The sequence below is a fragment of the Schistocerca piceifrons genome, chromosome 1, assembly GCF_021461385.2.
Source record: "Schistocerca piceifrons isolate TAMUIC-IGC-003096 chromosome 1, iqSchPice1.1, whole genome shotgun sequence".
NCBI classification, from domain to species: Eukaryota; Metazoa; Arthropoda; class Insecta; order Orthoptera; family Acrididae; genus Schistocerca; species Schistocerca piceifrons.
In genome coordinates, this window is record NC_060138.1 from 479,610,511 (window position 1) to 479,633,770 (window position 23,260).

General features: G+C 45.0%; 1 protein-coding gene across 1 annotated transcript in view; it reads right to left on the reverse strand.

The window, feature by feature from the left end:
• LOC124739843 (uronyl 2-sulfotransferase-like) overlaps positions 1–23,260 on the reverse strand; it is a 170,155-nt gene that overhangs the window by 49,237 nt on the left and 97,658 nt on the right. The gene's annotated exons all lie outside the window — the stretch shown is intronic.

Genomic DNA, 23,260 nt, shown 5'->3' on the forward strand with positions numbered 1-23,260 from the left:
CCGCTACGATATCTTGTATCGGTCCACCAAGCACGGAAACGCCGATGCGTTGTCACGTTTGCCTGTTGCTGAGGATAGAGCATTCGATTCCTCCGAACTTGCTTGCCTGTTCATTGATGCGGAAACCGATGACGTGGTCGAATCGTTTCCGATTGATTTTCGTCGTGTCGCTACAGCCACAGCTGCTGACCCTGTCCTTGCTACCGTTCTGTGTTTTGTTGCTACGCAATGGCCCTTGTCAAAGTCACGGATCGGGGATCCGTTGGTTCGCCAATTTTTTGCTCACAAGGAGAGACTTTTTGTACGACGTGGTGTTTTGCTGTTGCGTTCTGATAATGATCAGTCCAGGGTCGTGGTCCCACGTTCGTTACAGGCCTCTGTCTTACGGCTTCTCCACCAAGGACATTGGGGTATAGTGAGAACAAAACAACTTGCTCGTCAGCACTGTACTTGGTTCGGAATCGATGCTGCGATTACTAATATGTGCTCTTCTTGCATGGCGTGTGCCGAACAACAATCCGCACCGCCGCGGAAATTCTTTGCATGGCCAAAAGCCACTTGCCCTTGGCAACGCTTAAACATCGATTTTGCTGGTCCATTCTGGAATGCTCGATGGTTGGTTGTGGTAGATTCATTCAGTAATTTTCCTTTCGTTGTCCAGATGTCTTCCACGATGTCATCTGCCACCATCCAAGCGTAATATGCTATCTTTTGCATTGAAGGTCTTCCACAGACTCTTGTTTCCGACAATGGCCCACAATTCATGTCCACAGAATTTCAGTCATTCTGCAAGGCCAATGGTATTCAACATCTGACAACCGCGCCGTTTTTGCCACACTCAAACGGTGCCCCTGAACGATTGGTCCGGACTTTCAAGTCACAGATGTTGAAGTTAAGAGTCGCATTCTCGGGAGGACGCGTTATTGCTCTTTTTGTCCTCGTATCGCTCTCAGCCCCGAGATGGTCGCTCGCCAGCTGAGTTGCTCCACGGTCGTCCTCATTGAACCTTGATGCCTTTGCTACATCCGCCGCATCAGGTTCCTGTGCAGCGGCAGACGCCTGCTTTTGCTCCAGGCGACATTGTCTACTATCGTCACTATCGAGGTTCACGGCGTTGGCTGGAAGGGCGCATTCTTCGCTGCCTCGGCTGCGCTATGTATCTGGTTTTGGGGGTCTCTGGTGAGGTGCGCCGGCATCTCAACCAGCTGCGCCTCTGTCGTCGCACGGGATCTGCCGCTCCCCGTCTGCTTTCAGCGACGGTGTCGCCCGGTCAGCGCTCGGGGGACCCATCTACTGGCTCGCCTCAGCCCCAGGTGTTACCTACGCTGCCTTCCATTTTGCCCCATGACGACGCGCCGCCGCCGCCGCCTGTTCTCCCGCCGGCGACGCCCGCAGTGGACGCGTCGCGGCAACCGCCGGGCGCCTCCCTGGGTCACGCGCCGCCGATCGCTTCCCGTGACCAGTTGTCCTCCGACATGGACCTCTTGCCTGCTCTGGACCATATGTCGTCTTCGCCCGTCGGGTGCCCCGGCCCGATGGAGGTCGACCCTTCGGCCCCTCCTGTCTCTCTGCGGGCGCATACACCGCATGTTGGCCTGCACCCTGGAGCAGGTTTTCAGGCGTTTCCTAGCTCCCCTCGGACCGAATGGCAGGGTGCGGGTGGCACAGCCTCGCCTGTTGTTAGGCTCCGCACCTCGTCGCATACCTAACGTGGGGTCCTCCCCACTGCGGGCGGAAGTCTTATGCCACAACCATGCGCCGATTTGCGGGGGAGGAATGTGGTGTCACCGCCAGACACCACACTTGCTAGGTGGTAGCCTTTAAATCGGCCGCGGTCCGTTAGTATACGTCGGACCCGCGTGTCGCCACTATCAGTGATTGCAGACCGAGCGCCGCCACACGGCAGGTCTAGAGAGACTTCCTAGCACTCGCCCCAGTTGTACAACCAACTTTGCTAGCGATGGTTTCCTGACAAAATACGCTCTCATTTGCCGAGACGATAGTTAGCATAGCCTTCAGCTACGTCATTTGCTACGACCTAGCCAGGCGCCATTATCAGTTGCTATTGATATTGTAAAGAATGTACAGACAAGTATTACCACCATCTGCGTCCGTTTTTCTGGGTTCTGATTTCCTTGTCCTGTTCCAGACCTCACGCCAGCCTGCGTGAGCTTAAACGCGTGCCTTTCGGCTTCCTCTTTTCATACGGGTTGGCTCTCCTGCCAATCCACAACAGTTATAATCGCTAAGTCATCTGAAAATGCTAAATTATTATTATTATTACACTTATTCATCTACATGGATACTCTGCAAATCACATTTAAGTACCTGGCAGAGGGTTCATCGAACCACCTTCACAATTCTCTGTTATTCCAATCTCGTATAGCGCGAGGAAAGAACGAACACCTATATCTTTCCGTACGAGCTCTGATTTCCCTTATTTTATCGTGGTGATCGTTTCTCCATATGTAGGTCGGTGTCAACAAAATATTTTCGCACTCGGAGGAGAAAGTTAGTGAATCGAATTTCGTGATAAGATTCCGTCGCAACGAAAAACGCCTTTCTTTTAATGATATCCAGCCCAAATCCTGTATCATTTCTGTGACGCTCTCTCCCATATTTCGCGATAATACAAAACGTGCTGCTCTTCTTTGAACTTTTTCGATATACTCCGTCAGTCCTATCTCTTAAGGATCTCACACTGCGCAGCAGTGTTCTTAAAGAGGACGGAAAAGCGTAGTGCAGGCAGTCTCCTTAGTAGATCTGTTACATTTTGCAAGTGTCCTGCCAATAAAAGGCAGTCTTTGGTTAGCCTTCCCCACAACATTTTATATGTGTTACTTCCAATTTAAGTTGTTCGTAACTGTAATACCTAAGTATTTAGTTGAATTTACGGCTTTTAGATTAGACTGATTTATCGTGTACCCGAAGTTTAACTAATTCCTTTTAGCACTCATGTGGATGACCTCACACTTTTCGTTATTTAGGGTCAACTGCCAATTTTCGCACCATTCAGATATCTTTTCCAAATCGTTTTGGAAATTGTTTTGACCTTCTGATGATTTTATTAGTCTATAAACGACAGCGTCATCTGCAAACAACCTAAGACGGTTGCTCAGATTGTCTCCCAAATCGTTTATATAGATAATGAACAGCAAAGGGCCTATAACACTTCCTTGATAATTGCTAAGCAGTAACTGACACTTGCTACCGAACAAGTGCTAACTGTTGTGGAACAGCCGACAACTACTACGGAACACGCGATCAGTGGTGGTAGAAGGAAATGTAGAGGGCGAGACGTGTTACCTGCAGTGAAGTCTTTGCACGTACACTCTGTATGCGTTAGATAGTTCATGCAGTACGGTGTTTGACGAAGGTTGTGGAACCGATTAGTGCGACATTCCGTGACGTACGGCGAAATGACTGCAAGATATCATTTCAGTGGTTACGACCGTGGACGAGCAGTTAGGCGGCTTGAAGCTGGCCTAAGTGTCACGACTGTGGCCACAGTAGTGGGCCACAGTGTCATCTAGCTATTTAAATAAGCCCACTGAAGGTGGAAATGCTGTGCGACAGTACACCGGTGGTCCTAGACAAACCATCACACCGCAAGAGGATCGATTCGTAGCCCTAGTGCCGAAAAGGAACAGATATCTCCCTCGTAGGCGGATCGCTGTAGACCTTGCAACCGCTCTGCCAGAACCATTTCGCGATGATTAAAGCAGGCTGGTTTATATTCTCGGAGGCCTGTTAAATCTATCACCCTTCAATCACGACATCTTCGAGAAAGTGTTCGTTGGTGTACGGCTCAAATGGCTCTGAGCACTATGGGACTTAACTTCTGAGGTCATCAGTCCCCTAAAACTTAGAACTACTTAAACCTACCTAACCTAAGGACATCACACACATCCATGCCCGAGGCAGGATTCGAACCTGCGGCCGTAGCGGTCGCGCGGTTCCAGACTGAAGCGCCTAGAACCGCTCGGCCACTCCGGCCGGCTCGTTGGTGTAGATAGCATGTTGTTAGGACCAACGATGGTCCAGAGTGACGTTCTGATCACCAGTTCGTGTGGAGAGAGAGAGGAGAACACGTTAAACATTATAGAATATTCATCAACATCATCGGTATGGCCTGGCGTTGTAGTGAGGGCAGGCGTTATGTACAATGGCCGAATACCGCTGCATATCTTTGCGCGAGGTACCGGTACAGCACAGCAGTATTGCATGGAGAGTATTCTGGATGATTTACGTTAATCTGTATCGTGTACATCTGTTAAGGGCTGCGGTAGGTCCTGACTTTCTGTTTATGGACGACAGTGTCTGCCCTCATAAGACCGCTGAGGTTTCGGACACATTAGGAGGTGAAGATATTTAACGTATGGAATGGCCTGTATACTCCCCACACCTAAACCCTATAGAGCGTGCATGGGATGCTCTTGGTAGACGTATTTCTCAACTAACACCTCCTTCCTGAACCATGCAAGAACTGAAACTCACCTTGAGGGAGCGGTGGGATATATCCATCAATGACTCTTCAACGAAAGTTATCGATGGTATTGAGCCACAGTTATGCAATATTTTTTGAAAGAATAAACCGACATTTGACTGTGTGTTAGCGTATTTATCTTCTTTCCTACCTAGATTTCTGCTTTTATGCCATTATCGAGTACAGCGGCAAAATTTCTTGGACCATTAACACGTCACACCTGTTAAGGCAGTCCAAAGCAGGTAAACAAGACTAACATTTGCCTTTAAGATGCAACAGTTTGAGAGCATGGAGAAGAGGTGTAAAATGCGCATTAGTGCATTAGGAGGGAATATTCCTTACTGACAGTCCGATATCGACGTTTGTGCTGGGAGTCTGACCCGTGCCACTGTTCAGATCTGGTCCGTTAAAGAGTCGCTGGGGGCCTTCCAGTTCTGGCATTAGCCTTACAACCTAGGGAAAGCTCCCACAAATCTTGTTCGGAATCCCTGGATTAGAACCATATTAACTTATTTTTGGGACATCGTCCTTCGTTGAGGGCGTTGTGTCAATTATCCTGCTTTCTAATGAGGTGAAAACTGTAACGTATTTCGTTATAAATATACCACCGGCTACAGTTTATCAGCAAGGATTTGTAGTCGCTGGTTTCTGGCATCCTTGTTACAATACCGCTTGTCAGAAATACCCCACAAACCTTTGAATTCCTTGCACAGTTCTAAGAACCCCGTAACGACGTCTCGTTTAACAGCAACAGTGACCGTTATGATGTACGTATGCAAGACCTCTCCGTGAAGACTAAAGTTCAACTGACGAGCGTTATGATACGGCAGTGCTACAGACGATCTTCCACAAACGCTGCGGCTTTTCCAAGTTTGTGGCTTCATCTGTTGCTTTATTGTCGATAACAATGCACGCTGCTCTGCTTACATTGTGTTTCTTTCCCATAATTCCTCCTGAATGAGCGCTGCACTGTTGTAACGATAAACATCTCGCATATTACAACCCACAAACTCTTTTCTTGCTTTGTCACAGTTTTCTCAAGGCGTTGCACTCGTGTAACACCAACTGGTGTGCACAATGGAAACTCCGTGAATACGCGGTTTTGGTTGGTTCAAATGGCTCTGAGCACTATGGGACTCAACTGCTGAGGTCATTAGTCCCCTAGAACTTAGAACTACTTAAACCTAACTAACCTAAGGACATCACAAACATCCATGCCCGAGGCAGGATTCGAACCTGCGACCGTAGCGGTCTTGCGGTTCCAGACTGCAGCGCCTTTAACCGCACGGCCACTTCGGCCGGCAATACGCGGTTTTATCCAGGCGTCAATAACATACGTGCATGTAATACTATGTAAAATATAAAACACTGAAAACAAAAGGATCATTTATAGTAGCCCTGTATACTGAAACGAGTAAATACGTCGAGGTGAGGTTTCCGTGAAGTTAATAGGGTACTTTGTGATGAATTTTCATATGTACGCAAGTATGCAATCAAGTCACATTAACGTGACGACCTGAGGATTTCCCACATCCGAATAAGTGATTATCGGGCTGGTACCCACGTGCCACACTAGTTACAAAATTCGCAGACATTTCAAATAGGTTCTAACACTTTCACATGGCTAACACAAGACGTAAATAGATGGCGTACACAGTTTCTGCTCGGGAGGGAATGGGGTGGGGGTCCGGAAGCCATCCGGCTATTCTGTACCTCTGCCAAATCCAGATTAACTTGCTGACCCGTAACATACGAGACAAGGCCAGGAGAAAGAAGAGTGTCAATTAAACTTTCGAGGATCTCGACACGAACAATTTTTAGTCTTTTAGACGAAGATGGCAAGGATCAGAAACAATCAGTACCCGTCAATGCCGGTGCGTCTTCTTTAATCCTACAACTCCAATCATACATTTCGCCGAAAGACTTTTAGCATCATATGCCAAAGTTTCGAAGACTTTGCTAAGCAGTTCATTCGGTGGAATTTTTCACCTAGCCTATGATTAGTTCATTCGCTACCTGTAAGGAATTAAAATCCATGGAGAAGAAATAAAAAGTTTTAGGTTTGCCGATGACACTGTAATTCTATCAGAGACAACAAAGGACCTGGAAGAGCAGCTGAACGGAATGGACAGTGTCTTGAAAGGCGGATATAAGATGAACATCAACAAAATCAAAACGAGGATAATGGAATGTAGTCGAATAAACTCGGGTGATGCTGAGGGATTAGATTAGGAAATGAGACAATTAAAGTAGTACATGAGTTCTGCTATTTGGGGAGCAAAATAACCGATGATTGTCGAAGTAGAGAGGATATAAAATGTAGACTGGCTGTGGCAAGGAAAGCGTTTCTGAAGAAGAGAAATTTGTTAACATCGAGTATAAATTTAAGTGTCAGGAAGTCTTTCCTAAAAGTATTTGTATGGAGTGCAGCCATGTATGGATGTGAAACATGGACGATTAATAGTTTAGACAAGAAGAGAATAGAAGCTTTCGAAATGTGGCGCTACAGAAGAATGCTGAAGGTTAGATGGCTAGATCACGTAACTAATGAGGAGGTACTGAATAGAATTGGGGAGAAGAGGAATTTGTGGCACAACTTGACTTGAAGAAGGAATCGGTTAGTAGGACACGTTCTGCGGTATCAGGGGATCACCAATTTAGTGATGGAGGGAAGCATGGAGGGTAAAAATGGTAGAGGGAGATCAAGAGATGAATAAATTAAACAGATTCAAAGGATGTAGTTTGCAGTACTTACTCGGAGATGAAGAAGCTTGCACAGGATAGAGTAGCATGGAGAGCTGCATCAAACCAGTCTCTGGACTGAAGACCACAACAACAACAAATGGTTCAAATGGCTCTGAGCACTATGGGACTTAACTTCTGAGGCCATCAGTCCCCTAGAACTTAGAACTACTTAAACCTAACTAACCTAAGGGCATCACAAACATCCATGCCAGAGGCAGGATTTGAACCTGCGACCGTAGCGGTCGCGCGGTTCCAAACTGTAGCGCCTAGAACCGCTCGGCTACCCCGGCCGGCACAACAACAACAATAACAACAACAACAACAACAACAACAACCTGTAACCCGCAATAGAGTAGAGAGCAGGTTTGTTATGTCAGCTGTACGTACTGTTATAGTACAAGTACTGCTGCCTTAAATTTCGAATATTACTTTGTTCTTTCTCTATTATTGTTAGTACTATTCAGGAGAGACCGTAAGCAAGTAGATTTCGCTTCAACGGCGCAGTTGACAAGTTTGTTGAGTCAGCGACGACCTTATTTAATGCCACGGCCGTGATTTAGTGTCAAGGTGCCGGCTGAAACCCGTTTGGAGACGCAGGCGGCTACTAATGCAGGCTGAACTTTCACCAAATACCTTCCGGACGAAACCGCTACCACTTTCCTAATTACCTGATTTGATGGCTATCGCTGCACACACACACACACACACACACACACACACGCACGCACACAGTACAGTCGCAGTTTGCGACGAAAGTAGCACAAGACTATTACAAAATAGGCAACTTGAACCAGTCCAATTCTTAAAACAGGATTACATTTTGGAAAATAATTCACTTTCTTAAAAGAAGTCATTTCGTCAGTAAGCTATTCTTTTATTTCGAAATGAATACCTTATTTCATTACTATTAGTAGTTATCTAATTTCGCTCCCTCGAGCACTATCACACTACGTCCCACCAAAAATGGCTGTGCTTCCAGCAAGCCTTCCTCCGTAGTTGCTATATGGAGGACCCAGGTTCGATTCCTGGTACTGGCAGGGATTTTTCCTTGGCAGGAGGCCTGGTACGGGATCCACTCAGACTTGTAAGGCCAACTGAGGAGCCACTTACTCGATTAGTAGTGGTTCCAAGGGCAACAAACCAAACAAAGACCGGGAGAGCGGTATGCTGACCACAGGCCCCTCCGTACCGCATCCAGTGACGTCTTTGGCAAAGGATGACACGGCGGTCGGTCGGACCCGATTGGCACGTCTAAGGCCAAACGCAGAACTACAGGGTGAGTCAGAAAGAACGATTCTTTTCAGTTGGTCATTGTGACTGCGGGTGTGTGCAGAGGTAGTCGGTTACATGCTAGCAGCATTGCGAGGGAGTGGGAAGTTCAGTTGCGATGGTGAATTGGAATGCGCAAGGCCATGTCCAGCTGGTAGAGCTTCACACTGAAACGAAGCCAATAGTAACGACCCAACGAGTTTTCTGCAGATTAAACCAACGATGTCACCTCCCAGATGGCCATACCACACGGCTTTGGATAGCTCAGTGGCGGAGGTGTGGCTAAGTGCGTGATGCCAAATCTCTTGAACAATCGCGAAATGTGAGGACACGGGGAAAACATTGATCGTGTACGGGCATCAGTTCAGCTGGACCTCGACGATCGCTCCACCGCAAATCGCAGACACTAAACATGAGCTACGGTACCGTACGACGCACTATACACCTAGATTTGCATGCACGGTTCCACAAGACACAGGTAGTGCAACGCTTAAGGCCCACCAACAAGGTCACACATGTCCGGTTTTGTGATACGTTTCTGGAAATGTGAACTGCTAATGCAGGAATTGTTGACTACCTGACATTGACTGACGAGGGACACTTCAGTTAACAAGCAAAACTGGCGTTTTTGGGGTACTGTGAATCCACAGCAAGTCCATGAAGAGGCGCTACGCAGCCCGAGATTAACGGTTTGATGTGGACTCGCTACAGCTGGGATCGCCAGTCCATATTTCTTTCGGGACAACAATGGTGCAACACGTACTGTGCCTTCCGAGTGATATGTGTCCGTGATTCCAAATTTTATTTTCCCTGCGCTACAATAGCAACCCCGTCCAATCAGATGATATCAACAGGACGGTGAAACTGCGTTCGTCGCTCGTCTATCAATGGACGGACTTCGTGAACGGTTTCCTTGGCGTCTCATCTCCCGATCTGGTGATGTGGCGTTGCCCGCACTTTTATCCTATCTGGCGGCTCCCAATTTTTTCTTTTGTGGGTACCTTCGGTCCAGGGCGTTCGAAAATCGCCGTGCAGACCTCCAGGCGCTGGAAACCAACATCCGTAGAGAAGAAACCGGTATTCTTGTTGCTGTCCTGGAGAACGCTTTGTGTGCAAGGTTCATAGTTCGTCTACATGAGTGCTCCGATAAAGGCGAAGCTCATCTTAGTGATGTTGTCTTTTCAGATGCAAGTGCTACACATCGCATGAAACTTCAAGGACTGAATAACACGTCTGTGTTTGCCGAGCGGTTCTAGGCGCTCCAGTCCGGAACCGCGCGACTGCTACGGTCGCAGGTTCGATTCCTGCCTCGGGCATTGATGTGTGTGTTGTCCTTAGGCTAGTTAGGTTTAAGTGGTTCTAAGTTCTAGGGGACTGATGACCTCAGAAGTTAAGTCCTATAGTGCTCAGCCATAATAAAGTTATTGTAAAAAGTCGAAAAACGGCGTACCTTCTCAATCACCGTGTGCTACTACTACTACTACTACTACTACTTAACAGATTGTTGCGATACATATAACAGCGTGAGAAAAATCAACGTATGGTGGCGCTCCTAACGCGAGTTAAGTGCAAACGCAGTAGGTACTGTCACAATTTTGAAGGTACAACCCATATGCAGGTTTTCTCACCGTAGCAGTATACTTGACATATTAAAATACGTAGGTGTAACTATTGAATTGGAAACACATGGAGTGGTCAAATAATTACATTGTAAAACGATATCGAAAGTTACATCAATATTAATCTAAAAGGCTCCTACACCTTACTGTAGATGTTTCCTGTGTTAGACCACTGCTAAAATCAACAATACCTTTATGTGTTTATCGAATGAGTTTATCTTTCTGAGAATGATGCAATTCTTCACTGACCGTTCATGATAGAAGTATCTGTTAGTCTTTGTAAAACGTAGCGTAGAAGCACATTATTCATGAATAATTTACACTAGCAATTCCTTCCCCTCCCCCCAGATTCGCGTGGGTGGAGGACTTGATTATAATAGGTGGCAATATACATAAACCTTCCTCTAGAATGGGTCTCTTAGTGAAAACCGTATTATAGTCCCTATTGTAGTTCCTGAAATTAGTCTTCGCCTAGAGACAGAGAAACGTGGTGGGGAACTTAAATACACTACTGGCCATTAAAATTGCTACACCAAGAAGAATTGCAGATGATAAACGGGTATTCATTGGACAAATATATTATACTAGAACTGTCATGTGATTACATTTTCACGCAGTTTGGGTGCATAGATCCTGAGAAATCAGTACCCAGAGTAACCACCTCTGGCCGTAATAACGCCATTGATACGCCTGGGCATTGAGTCAAACAGAGCTTGGATGCCGTGTGCAGGTACAACTGCCCATGCAGCTTCAAACGATACCACAGTTCATCAAGAGTAGGGACCGGCGTATTGTGACGAGTCAGTTGCTCGGCCACCATTGACCAGACGTTTTCAATTGGTGAGAGATCTGGAGAATGTGCTGGCCAGGGCAGCAGTCGAACATTTTCTGTATTCAGAAAAACGTCCCCATCTGTTGACTCAGGGATCAAGACGTGGCTGCACGATCCGTTACAGCCATGCGGATAAGATGCCTGTCATCTCGGCTGCTAGTGATACGAGGCCGTTGGGATCCAGCACGGCGTTCCGTATTACCCTCCTGAACCCAGCGATTCCATATTCTGCTAACAGTCATTGGCTCTCGACCAACGAGAGTAGCAATGTCGCGATACGATAAACCGCAATCGCGATAGGCTACAATCCGACCTTTATCAAAGTCGGAAACATGATGGGACGCATTTCTCCTCCTTACACTAGGCATCACAACGTATCACCAGGCAACGCCGGTCAACTGCTATTTGTGTATGAGAAATCGGTTGGAAACTTTCCTCATGTCTGCACGTTGTAGGTGTCGCCACCGGCGCCAACCTTGAGTGAATGCTCTGAAAAGCTAATCATTTGCATATCACAGCATCTTCTTCCTGTCGGTTAAATTTCGCGTCTGTAGCACGTCATCAGCGTGGTGTAGCAATTTTAATGGCCAGTAGTGTACGTATTCATTAAAGATATGTAGAGATGCACTCATTCTGATCAAGCTCCGCTGCGCTGTGGAGTTGTGGCGGCTTCTTGCTGCTTTTCCTGCCAGACCGCCTCCTCTGTACATGATCAGATCGTAGTTCCCATCATTTCCATGAGATCTCATTCAAAATTTCAATTACATATGGAACAGGTAACAATACAATTAGACTGTCTCATCAAAAAGTATCGGGACACCTGTTCGGGGACATTAATATGGGTCTCAACTCTGATGGGGACACTTTCAGTAACGTGTCTGAATGTTCGCAGATGAATGATAGACCATTTTTCTCCAGGAGACCAAATAAGAGACGGTAGTGATCTCTGACGCTGGATTCTGGAGCGAAGTCAACGTTCTAACTCGTCCCGAAACTGTTCCATTGGGTTTAGATCGAGAATGGGGAGCCGGTCGAAGTGGCCGTGCGTTTAAAGGCGCTGCAGTCTGGAACCGCAAGACCGCTACGGTCGCAGGTTCGAATCCTGCCTCGGGCATGGATGTTTGTGATATCCTTAGGTTAGTTAGGTTTAACTAGTTCTAAGTTCTAGGGGACTAATGACCTCAGCAGTTGAGTCCCATAGTGCTCAGAGCCGTTTTGGGAATGGGGAGGGTGGTCAGGGATGTTGTCTTCCACAACCCACTGCTTCACAAATGCTGCTTGCTGACAGGGTGCGCTGTCATGGAGATACAAACAGTCATCGCCCCAGAACTGTTCTTCTACTGTACACAGCACACAGTGCGAGCACATATGGGATATCATCGGACGACAACTCTAGCGTCATCCAGAACCAGCATTAACAGTCCCTGTATTGACCGACTACGTGCAACAGGTAGGGAACTCCATTCCACAAACTGACATACGGTACATGTACGACACAATGCATGCACGTTTGCATGGTTTCGTACAACGCTCTAGCAGCTACGCCGGTTGTTAAAGTACCAGCATTTCACATTTGCAACAGCTTTTCTCGCGTTTACATAACCTGTTAATTTGTATCGTCAATCACTTAAATATGTTACCTAGACAAATATACTGCCGAAATTTCATTACTCTACATTAATTATTCCTCGATGTTGGGATTTTATTTTCCGTCTATGTATTATAGATTCGAATATTTTGATTTCTAATTGTCATATAACTGTGTGATAACCAACTGCTATCCAGCATTCCTAGAGTATGTAATGAACCTTGTGTTCTCCAAATGCTGCCCGTTACTAACAGTGTCTGAAGATTTCCAATGTAGGGTGAAACCTTTTGCGATTGTGTTATAAAATATGATTGTGCGAGGAATAATAATAAGTCTTACGATTAATTTTACATTCTGCCACTTATGAAACAGTCGTAAAAAGTTTGTTTAGAGTTTTTTTAGACAAATTGTAGCTTTCGGAACACAACAGTCGTTCAGTATACACACACATATTATTTGCGTGTACTATTAACATTGCACACAATACACATTACTAGTATTAATATGTAAATAACCCTGATCGTATTTATTAAACTATGTTTACGTCGTTTTGTTGCATTCGAAGCTAACACATGGTTTTAATACCCCGTAAGTAATACGACGACCGTAGGGTCATGGGCGCCTTCCCACGGTTCGTCCGGCTGCCTCCGTCGGAGGTTCGAGTTCTCCCTTGGGCATGGGTGTTTGTGTTGTCCTTAGCGTTAGTCGAAGTTAAATTAAGTAGTGTGTAAGCCTAGGGACCGATGATCTCAGCTGTTTGGTCCCGTAGAACGTACCACAAATTTCCAAATACGAAGACATCAGGAAGAGCTAAAACTTTAAAACAACTAGTGAAACCGTGTGACAATGACCCAAGGGTGGAGTTACACTTGGCATTAACAAAGCAGTGTACGTGCTTGTTTAATAAAAGAATGCTGATCTGATTACAACATGGATTATCCCCAACCTGAGTTCAGATTATCAGGTGTATTTTGCACCCATTAAAACTTCTCATCTAATTCATTGGTAAATTTTTTCAAATTCCAGTCGCATCTCCTTTGTTCGATATCAACGCGCAATAACCACTCACAGACAGCAGGTGGCAGCACTAGCAGTGGAGGATAGATAAAGCGTGTCGGAGGGAGACGCGGAAAACAGCACAGTAGTTGTCGTAATGAGGAAATGGAACGATTCATATGACGTCAAAAAGGTCGCGATTATTGGCTTTCGTGCCAAGAGTGGAAGCATTTCCGAAACGGCTAAGATTGTAAACTGTTCGCGTGCCGCAGTGGTTAAAGTATACCGTGCACGGCAGAAGAAAACCATCATAAATCGGCGTCGAGGAAACTGTGGTGCACAACGGGCCATGGAGGACAGAGGGCAGGGGTGCCGCGTGAGGTAGCCGCGCGGTCCAGGGCGCCTTGTCACGGTCCGTGCGGCTCCCCACGCCGGAGGTTCGAGTCCTCCCTCTGGCATGGGTGTGTGTGTTGTCCTTGGCGTAAGTTAGTTTAAGTTAGATTAAGTAGTGTGTAAGCTTAGGGCCCAATGACCTCAGCAGTTTGGTCCCATAAGACCTTACCACAAATTTCCAAAAGGACAGGGGTGAACGACTGTTGGCGTAGATGTGTATGGCGAATAAGCATGCAATTGCTGACCAACTGACCACCCAGATGAACAAAGGGGCTACCTGCTGTGTCTCTCCCAACGACCGTTCACTGAACTTGCTGCGTATGTGCCTCTGCAGTAGGTGCCTGTTTCATGCACACCTGCTCACTGCTGTTCATCACGACGAAGGCTGAAATTTGCACGCCAACATTACAACTGGATGTCCACTGAGTGGCTACAGGTGGCCTTTTCAGATGAGTCGCGTTTTATGCTCCTTCTGATAGATGGCCGTTGGCGCGTACGGCGTGAAACGTCTGAAAGCGAACACTCTGTAACACGCACCGGAAGGGTCCAGGCTGAAGGAGTGAGCGTGATGGTTTGGGGAATGTTTTCGTGGCATTACCTGGATGATCTCGTCATTATGGAAGGCACAACGGATCAACGCAAGTATGCATCTATCCTTGGGGGGCCATGTCAACCCCTACACGCAGCTTATTTTTTCCTCGCGTTACAGCGTTTACCAGCAGGACAATGCAACGTGTCACACATCGCGCAGTGTACGTGTGTAGTTCGAAGAGTACCAGGATGCGTTCAGCGTGCTCCCACGGCCACCAAACTCCCCAGACTTAAACCCTATCGAGAGTCTGTGGGACCACTTTGATCGGGCTGTTCGCGCATGGCCGGCCGGTGTGGAAGAGCGGTTCTTGGCGCTACAGTCTGGAACCGCGCGACCGCTACGGTCGCAGGTTCGAATCCTGCCTCGGGCATGGATGTGTGTGATGTCCTTAGGTTAGTTAGGTTTAAGTAGTTCTAAGTTCTAGAGGACTGATGACCACAGATGTTAAGTCCCATAGTGCTCAGAGCCATTTGAACCATTTTGTTCGCGCATGGATCCTCAACTGAGAAACCTGGCGCAGCTGGCCACGGTACTGGAGTCCAGTCAGCACCACTCCACATCTCTATCGGTACCTTCCAGAACCTCACTGACACCTTTCCTGCACGTCTTCCCGAATAACAATTTCAGCGTATTCCATTGAGTGCAGCGATACAAAAAGGCCTATTAATTAGGCTCCTACTTCCTACCCGCTTTTTCTTCTACACTAACTTTTAAGAAAATTCCTACATTCGAAAGATTTTCTCTCTTAATTTTGGGCTTTTCAAGGGCATTTTCAACTTAACTTATTGCTGCTTGCCCCATAAATGCAGATTTAAAAACAATGACAATGATCAAGTTTGTGAATCCGTACCGGTAAGTACATACGACTGCTGTGATAATGTCACAGACCTACGCTCTACAGCGGCCTCTCTTTTGGAACCTGGAAAGTCATACTAAGCTAACTTCATTCAGAGAAGAGCGATTAAGCGGTAGTACGCCTCATCTAAGAGCACATTATCAGCATGTGACCGAGTTCGAATGGGACAGAATATCACGACATCACGACGTAGGTCTGCGGGAATTTGATATGTCATAATCCGACATAAGAGAGAGGCAGAGAGAGAGAGAGAGAGAGAGAGAGAGAGAGAGAGAGAGAGACTGAAATGAATGAGGCTACAACGATGACTAAACGTCATCGAATATCTAATGAATAATGAAAGAGTAGCAGAAATTAGTGTTTTTCTGTATTCGGACGACTCCTTCTTCAGCCGGTCCTACAGTTCAAATGGTTCAAATGGCTCTGGGCACTATGGGACTTAACTTGAGGTCATCAGTCCCCTAGAACTTAGAACTACTTAAACCTAGCTAACCTAAGGACAACACACACATCCATTCCCGAGGCAGGATTCGAATTTGCGACCGCAGCAGCTACGCGGTTCCAGACTGTAGCGCCTAGAACCGCTCGGCCACCCCGGCCGGCAGTCCTACAGTGATGGCCTCGTACGTATCGAATGGTTCCAGGGGGACGACAACCCGGCAGCCAGCATTGATGAACGGCAAGGTAGACAAATGAGACGTACGGTAGTTGGGCGTGCTATTGGATGTAACTACAAAATTTAAAGCCAACAGGGAAAGTAAATGAATTTTGGAATGTCAGTTACGCTATATTTCTGCAGAACAATGTTCAGCCACAACCGGTGAGGAACGTTTTTCTTCAAAGAATGATGTGTACCACTGCTTTTCCGTCCAGCATGTTTGTCGGAAATGACTAGGATATTATTTATCTGCAGTTTGTTTGTCATTGTGCTCTAGCATGCATTGTTGATGCATTGCGGCATCTGATATAAACTACGTGGAGGGAGATTCTTAAGAATATAATCAGGTACCTTTTTTCCGATTTGTACTGTGCCTCTGCACTATACATTAACCTTGTGAACAGAGGTGCTTTCCACCGCGAAATGTGTTGCGCGTCGCTGTTTTGCCGTGTGGCCTGTCTCGTTTCGGTATTGTAAACGTCGTTACTTATTTCGTGAGGCAGTGGATCAGGAGAAAAACATCCGACTCATCAAACTGTACAAAGCCTACACTTGTTTGTGAGATCCCAATGAGAAAGCACAGAAGGGAGGATGTCTGGAAGGAAATGAACGTAATCCTTCAGCAGCCAGTCTCAACTTTGAAATAAAAAATGATGATTCTGTTGGGGTCATACAGAAGTGAAAGATGTAGGGACAACAAAGCATGCTACTAGATTGGTTAAGTAAATTTTGTATATTTATGCACACTCATTATTTTATAATGCTCCATAGCTTACTTTCATTACAAAACTGTTATAGTAATAGAGCCTTGTTTATAGATAGTGAAAATGTATATCTTTGCGAGGATGAACGCAGATGCAGCAGCCGAGGGTACAACAGAGCATGCTTGTCCCAACCGACACCCCACGATTTAACATCCCTCTTCGTGGCATGTGCGGGATCAGGGTGGGCTTCTCGGGAGGAGTCACAGTTTCTTATCGTCTTCCTTTCCCCGTCCTTCCCAACCAAATATGGTTAGCTGTTATCCACACTTTTAATGTAGCAAAAATTACTAGGATTTTAATAATAAAGATAACATACATAAAATGTTTGAATATAATAACAGACTCTTGAGCTACAAAAACAAGCAGAAAAAATAGGTATCAAAATCTCTTTCGAAAAGATAAGAAAATGATAAACATAAGAAACCAACTGAAACATTTAAAAGTGGGAGAAAAAACATAAAAATCGCCAAAGAACTGAAATATCTTAGCGACTGTACCAGCTGGAATGTTCTCGAGAAAAAGGTAATGGAATCTATAAGAAATAAAGTTGAATTGGCCTTCCAATTCACCAAAAATAAATGGTTCAAATGGCTCTGAGCACTATGGGACTTAACCGCTGTGGTCATCAGTCCCCTAGAACTTAGAACTACTTAAACGTAACTAACCTAAGGACATCACACACATCCATGCCCGAGGCAGGACTCGAACCTGCGACCGTATCGGTCACGCGGTTCCAGACTGTAGCGCCTAGAACCTCACGGCCACTCCGGCCGGCACCAAAAACACGCAACATGAAGTCCCACTCATGAAATACAACAAAAGGACAATATGATATCGTAATCAAACCAGGAGCCCTGTACACCCAGTTTAAAGGATGGAGATCAAAGAAAGAAAAATGCTAGACCCAAAATTCCATAACAACAAACGGAATCACATCAGAAATGTATCTTTACCAAATAACCGAAAACTCTCAAATACAATGATGAAAATAAAGAGTCGATTTTTATGGCACATCTTCAGAGTGAATCTTAATGGTCTAACAAAAAAAGAAAGAAACACGGCTAAGGGTACAACAGAAAAATCAAATCTAATTCTACAAGGAAACGCAGAAGGACTTTAAAAATTCCAAATCATAGAACACATGCTCACACCTATTCTTTCTAGGAAGTCACTCTTCTTACTTTTTTCTTAACGGCGGACCTCCCTCTCTCTGTCTTACTGCACTCAGCTTCGTGCGACTTACCAGTTGTTTTGGAATTTTTGCCGAGTACGTTCAACCCGTGAATGTGTACCCTTTCCTGGCTGGAATGTTCTGTGCAACCGGTCAGGTTGCAAGCGTGTCCACGTGGGCTACCCCCAGGCGGTGAACTGAAAAGTAGGCCTACGCTGTTAAACATACGAGTAGCTCGCAATTTTCTAGAACTCCTCTCTAGCTTCGAGACTCGATTTTCATGCTAATTTATTTCACGAAATCCAGCTGAGAAACTTAGAAACTGACATATGGAAAATACAAACATCTTCAGTTCTTCGAACGGTGTAGGTGACAGTCAGTCTCCATGACCTCATCCCCTCTCCTCCGCGCTATGTCTTGCGAAGCAAGACTCGCGTAATGTACATGAGGCTTTATGGACGTTCTGGGTACAGCATGACAGTCTTTTATATCATACCAAATTCTTTAAGACAGAGACCGTACGTAGTTATGTAATGCTAATCACTTGGCTATTGTCACGTACTTAATCTGTAACGTAAAGTTTACTTCACACACATGTATTTTTGATGGCGAAACTTCAACAGACGTTAGTACAGTAATCATTGCAGCTAATACGTAATCTATGATTCACATTATCACTGCGCGCTTTTTAACATTAACTCCACGCAATTGTTCTTTGGGACTCTGGTCGCGTATACTGGAATCAATAATGTTCGGTAAACACAGGTGGCAAATGGCACAAATGGGTGATAATAGGCAGCAGTTTTTGACTGTCGATGCATTGTTGTTTACTATTCTGTAAACGAGCTTTGTTTTGTGTAAATCATATCAAAACAAGGAAGCCAAAATGTCCATATCGGCTATGTTATTGTTGTGGTCCTCAGTCCAGAGACTGGTTTGATGCAGCACTCCATGCTATTCTATCCTGCGCAAGTATCTTCCTCTCCGAGTAACTACTGCAACCTACATCCTTCTGAATCAACTTAGTGTATTCATCTCTTGGTCTCTCTCTACGATTTTTATCCTCCACGCTTCCCTCTAATACGAAATTGGTGATCCCTTGATGCCTCAGAATGTGTACTACCAACCGATCCCTTCTTCTAGTCAAGTTGTGCCACAAATTCCTCTTCTCCCCGGTTCTATTCAGTACCTCATTAGTTTTGTGATTTACCCACATAATTTTCAGCATTCTTCAGTAGCACCACATTTCGAAAGCTTTTTTTCTTCTTGTCTAAACGATTTATCGTCCATGTTTCACTTCTAAACATGGCTACACTCCATACAAATACTTTCGGAAAGGACTTCCTGACTCTTAAATTTATACTCGATGTTAAATTTCCTTTCTTTAGAAACGCTTTCCTTGCCACAGCCAGTGTACATTTTATATCCTCTCTACTTCGAGCATCATCAGTCATTTTGCTTCCCAAATAAGAAAACATGTACTACTTTAAGTATCCCATTTCCTTCAGCCTCACCTGATTTAATTTGACTACATTCCATTACCCTCGTTTTGCTTTTTTTGGCTTCCATCTTATATCCTCCTACCAAGACACTGTCCATTCTGCTCAACTGCTCATGCAAGTCCTTTGCTGTCTCAGACAGAATCACAGTGTCGTCGGCAAACCTCAAAGTTTCTATTTCTTCTCCACAGACTTTAATTTCTACTCCAAATTTTTCTTTTGTTTCTCTTACTGCTTGCTCAATACACAGATTGAATAACATCGGGGATAGGCTACAACCCTGTCTCACTCCCTTCTGAATCACTGCTTCCCTTTCATGCCCCTCCACTCATAATTGCCATCTGATTTCTGTATAAATTGTAAACAGCATTTCGCTCCCTGTACTTTACCCTTGTCACTTTCAGAATTTGAAAGAGAGTATTCCAGTCAACATTGTCAAAAGCTTTGTCTAAGTCTACAAATGCTAGAAACATTGGTTTGCCTTTCCTTAACCTATCTCGTAACATAAAGCCATAGGGTCAGTATTGCCTCTCGTGTTCCATTTCTTCGGAATCCAAACTCATCTTCCTCGAGGTCGGCTTCTACCAGTTTTTCATTCGTTTGTAACTATAGAGACTGTACACATCTAAACTGCATCATCATCATCATCGCTGTTTATTACGAGGTACACTGGTTATTCCTGCTGCTCTTGTTAAAAAGGATATAGCAGACTCGGTCCAAGAAGCCACACTTACTTCGCCAGCAAGACAAGAATCAAGTAACAGTTTGCAGAATTTAAAGTTCGAAAGAGTTGTCAGACGTAGAAAGTCTATTGCAAAATAAGTTGTGACGCCAGTTATTTTCAGTGATATTTCTAATGACGAAGGGAAGAACTTCCTATGTACCACAATTTTCGCGAGTTGTTCAAGTACTTTATAAACCTAAGTTTTTCAGCAGGGATAGTGTAGGGACTGCATAATGAAAGAAAATGTGTAATTCTAGTGCGAGCCACCTACAAAACCTTTTCGCACCATGATGTGCGTGCTGGCCGCTGTGGTCGAGCGGTTCTGGGCGCTTCAGTCCGGAACCGCGCTGCTGCTGCGGTCGCAGGTTCGAATCCTGCCTCGGGTATGGATGTGTGTGATGTCCTTAGGTTAGTTAGGTTTACGTAGTTCGAAGTTCTGGGGGACTGATGACCTCAGATGTTAAGTCCCATAGTGCTCAGAGCCATTTGAACCATGATGTGCGCTATTTCGACAGAAGTGTTTTCATTCAGATACACGTTTATCCATTAAGAATCCTGTTTGAAGCTAATATCTTTGCTGCGACATGCCATACAACTGTTACGGAGTTGATACGAACAACTGACAGCACCATTCTCTCACTTTCAGTCTGGTCATCGCTACAGAAATAACCCGTCCAGCAATCGCTCCTGTTTTCTGGTTTCACTGCCAGATTCACAATAGAGATGACCTTTCAATTGCGGTTACGCTGATGCGAGTATTTGAATTACTAATATTGTAATAATTTCATATGCATGTTGCGTAAAGCGGACGTGATCGTTTTTAAATTTCTGTTTTGTTTTGAAGAGGTATTCTGAAAGTATGTAGAGACGAGAACATTCATTTAGGTAATTTCCAATAATGATTGCCTATCGAAGTTAACGAGTCCAAACGATACATATCGAACGTGCGATCGTAAATCGGCCACGCGACTCTGGTGGCGGGCGTTGTGATTAATTATTTGTGATCGTCATTTTATCTGTTTCCTGTCGTTCCCTTAGTTGCTCTAAATTACATACCTCCGCGAATTATTTGTGAGTTGCTAGGGAATCCCAGACGACTTACGTGGTTAGTGAGTGGGATGTCTGGTATTCTCTCACATGGAAAAATCTAATTCCATGTTTATCCATCGTCGAAAATTGTTCGACTTTTTGTCGCAAATATGGAGCATTACTGGACGAGGAAAGAAGGGACTGTGTAGACTGTGGCGGTGCGAAGTGTGTAAAACTTCGTAAGAACAGTTTCGATGATGAAATACCGTTTACAATTTCACTGTGGACAGTGCGGAAAACGAACGGGTGTCGGGAAGAATACATGGTTCGACTCTTCCAAATTATCCATCCAGACCACCGTAATGGGCTTTCATATGATTCCAACACCGACGATGAGTAAGGTAAGTCGTCTCTTTTGCAATTAAAAGTATTTTTGTAACGCTCTCCTTTTGTCGTTGCTGTAGCGACCACCGTAAACAAACTCATAACGCCCGCCACCACTGTCGCATGATCGATTTACGATCGCACGTTCGATATGTATCGTTTGGAGCCCGCCACTTCGATAGGCAATCATTCTTGGAAATTACCTTCATTTACAGCGGTGCGTTAAATGTTGTTGCAAATAAATAAATGAGTAAACAAAATAAAAAAAATAAACATGAGCGAAAGGAAGTACTTGGGCGAGCTGAAAAGTAGTGTTTCTGTTTTTGTGATGTGAAAACTCTTCAAGCATTTACTAAAATTCTATATCTTTATTCTTCATGTCTATATATTTATTTCTCAACATAGTCACACTCTCGACGAACGAAACTTCCAACGAGAGACGAGTTTGTTGATAGCGTCACTGTAAAATGTTTAAATTTCTTGAGGGAGCCACGATCTCGCCTTTGCTTGCTCTGTTTCATCACTAACAAACTGAAGTCCTCCAGAGCGTTCCTTAAATTTTGGAAACTTAATGACATTCGGATGGTGCCAAGTCGGGACTGTATGGAGGATGATCGGTAACAAAAGTCAAGGCGTCTGATTGTTGCAGATGTCGCAGCGCTCGTGCTTGATCTGTCACTCTCATGCTGAAGCAGATGAGTTCATCTACCAGATTCCGTGAATTTCGTAGGTTTCCTTACGCGGCCGTCCATTCCGAGCTTTGTGTCACATACGGAGGTTAGCACCACCGTTTCCATCATTACGAGCACGAACAACCCAACGTCGCGTATCATTCCTCTACGGATTTCAATTGGAGGCACGTTTTCTACCGCTAGGAACTCAGTTATAGTTAGGGGCGCCCGCAAGTTTTCGTGTCAGTAGCGGCAGAACATTTTATTTATGAATATGATTAAGAAATTCTGCGGACGTTGTTGTCTACTCATCATTTTCTCCTACTAGTGTTACAAACACGAACGAACTGACAGTATAATTATAGTAAAACCTGTTTTTGTGTTCACAAATTAGACATTTTCCCGTCATTTACGTTATTTTCCGTTGGGACCTTCCAAAGACGCGTTTTCTCAATTAACTGTTTTCCTGCCGTTGAAAATTTGGTATGCACAACATTTCCCACATTCTGCCTTTTTGAACGACTAACACAACTGCACCTGAAACAACCATTCGCAGTTACTGAACAATGTAGTTGTGCAATACATTTGTTAGATGCGTTCAACAACACTTTCACTGTACTTAAAGTAAATTTGACCAAGTATACAGATTTAAATCTATTGATAATTTGTCGGGTTGTTAATTTTAATCCAGTTGTGTGATATCGCAGTGAGCCGAGTGGGCCTACGCTGCTTGCGTAGTTATCGCTGCTTCAGACAAGATTCAGAAGCTACAAGTGCTGCATAACAGTCTTGCGGTGAACATTACACGCCCCGTACTTCATTAGGGTTCCTAATTGCACCGATACCCATGTATTAGTTACGTCTCTCAGTCAATCGACGTCTTCATTCCATTTTATTATAGCTTATTAGGTATGTCCGGAGACTGTTGACATTTAATCTCTCTTTACGTATGAGTTACACATTATTCGCAAGTACTGAGATCTC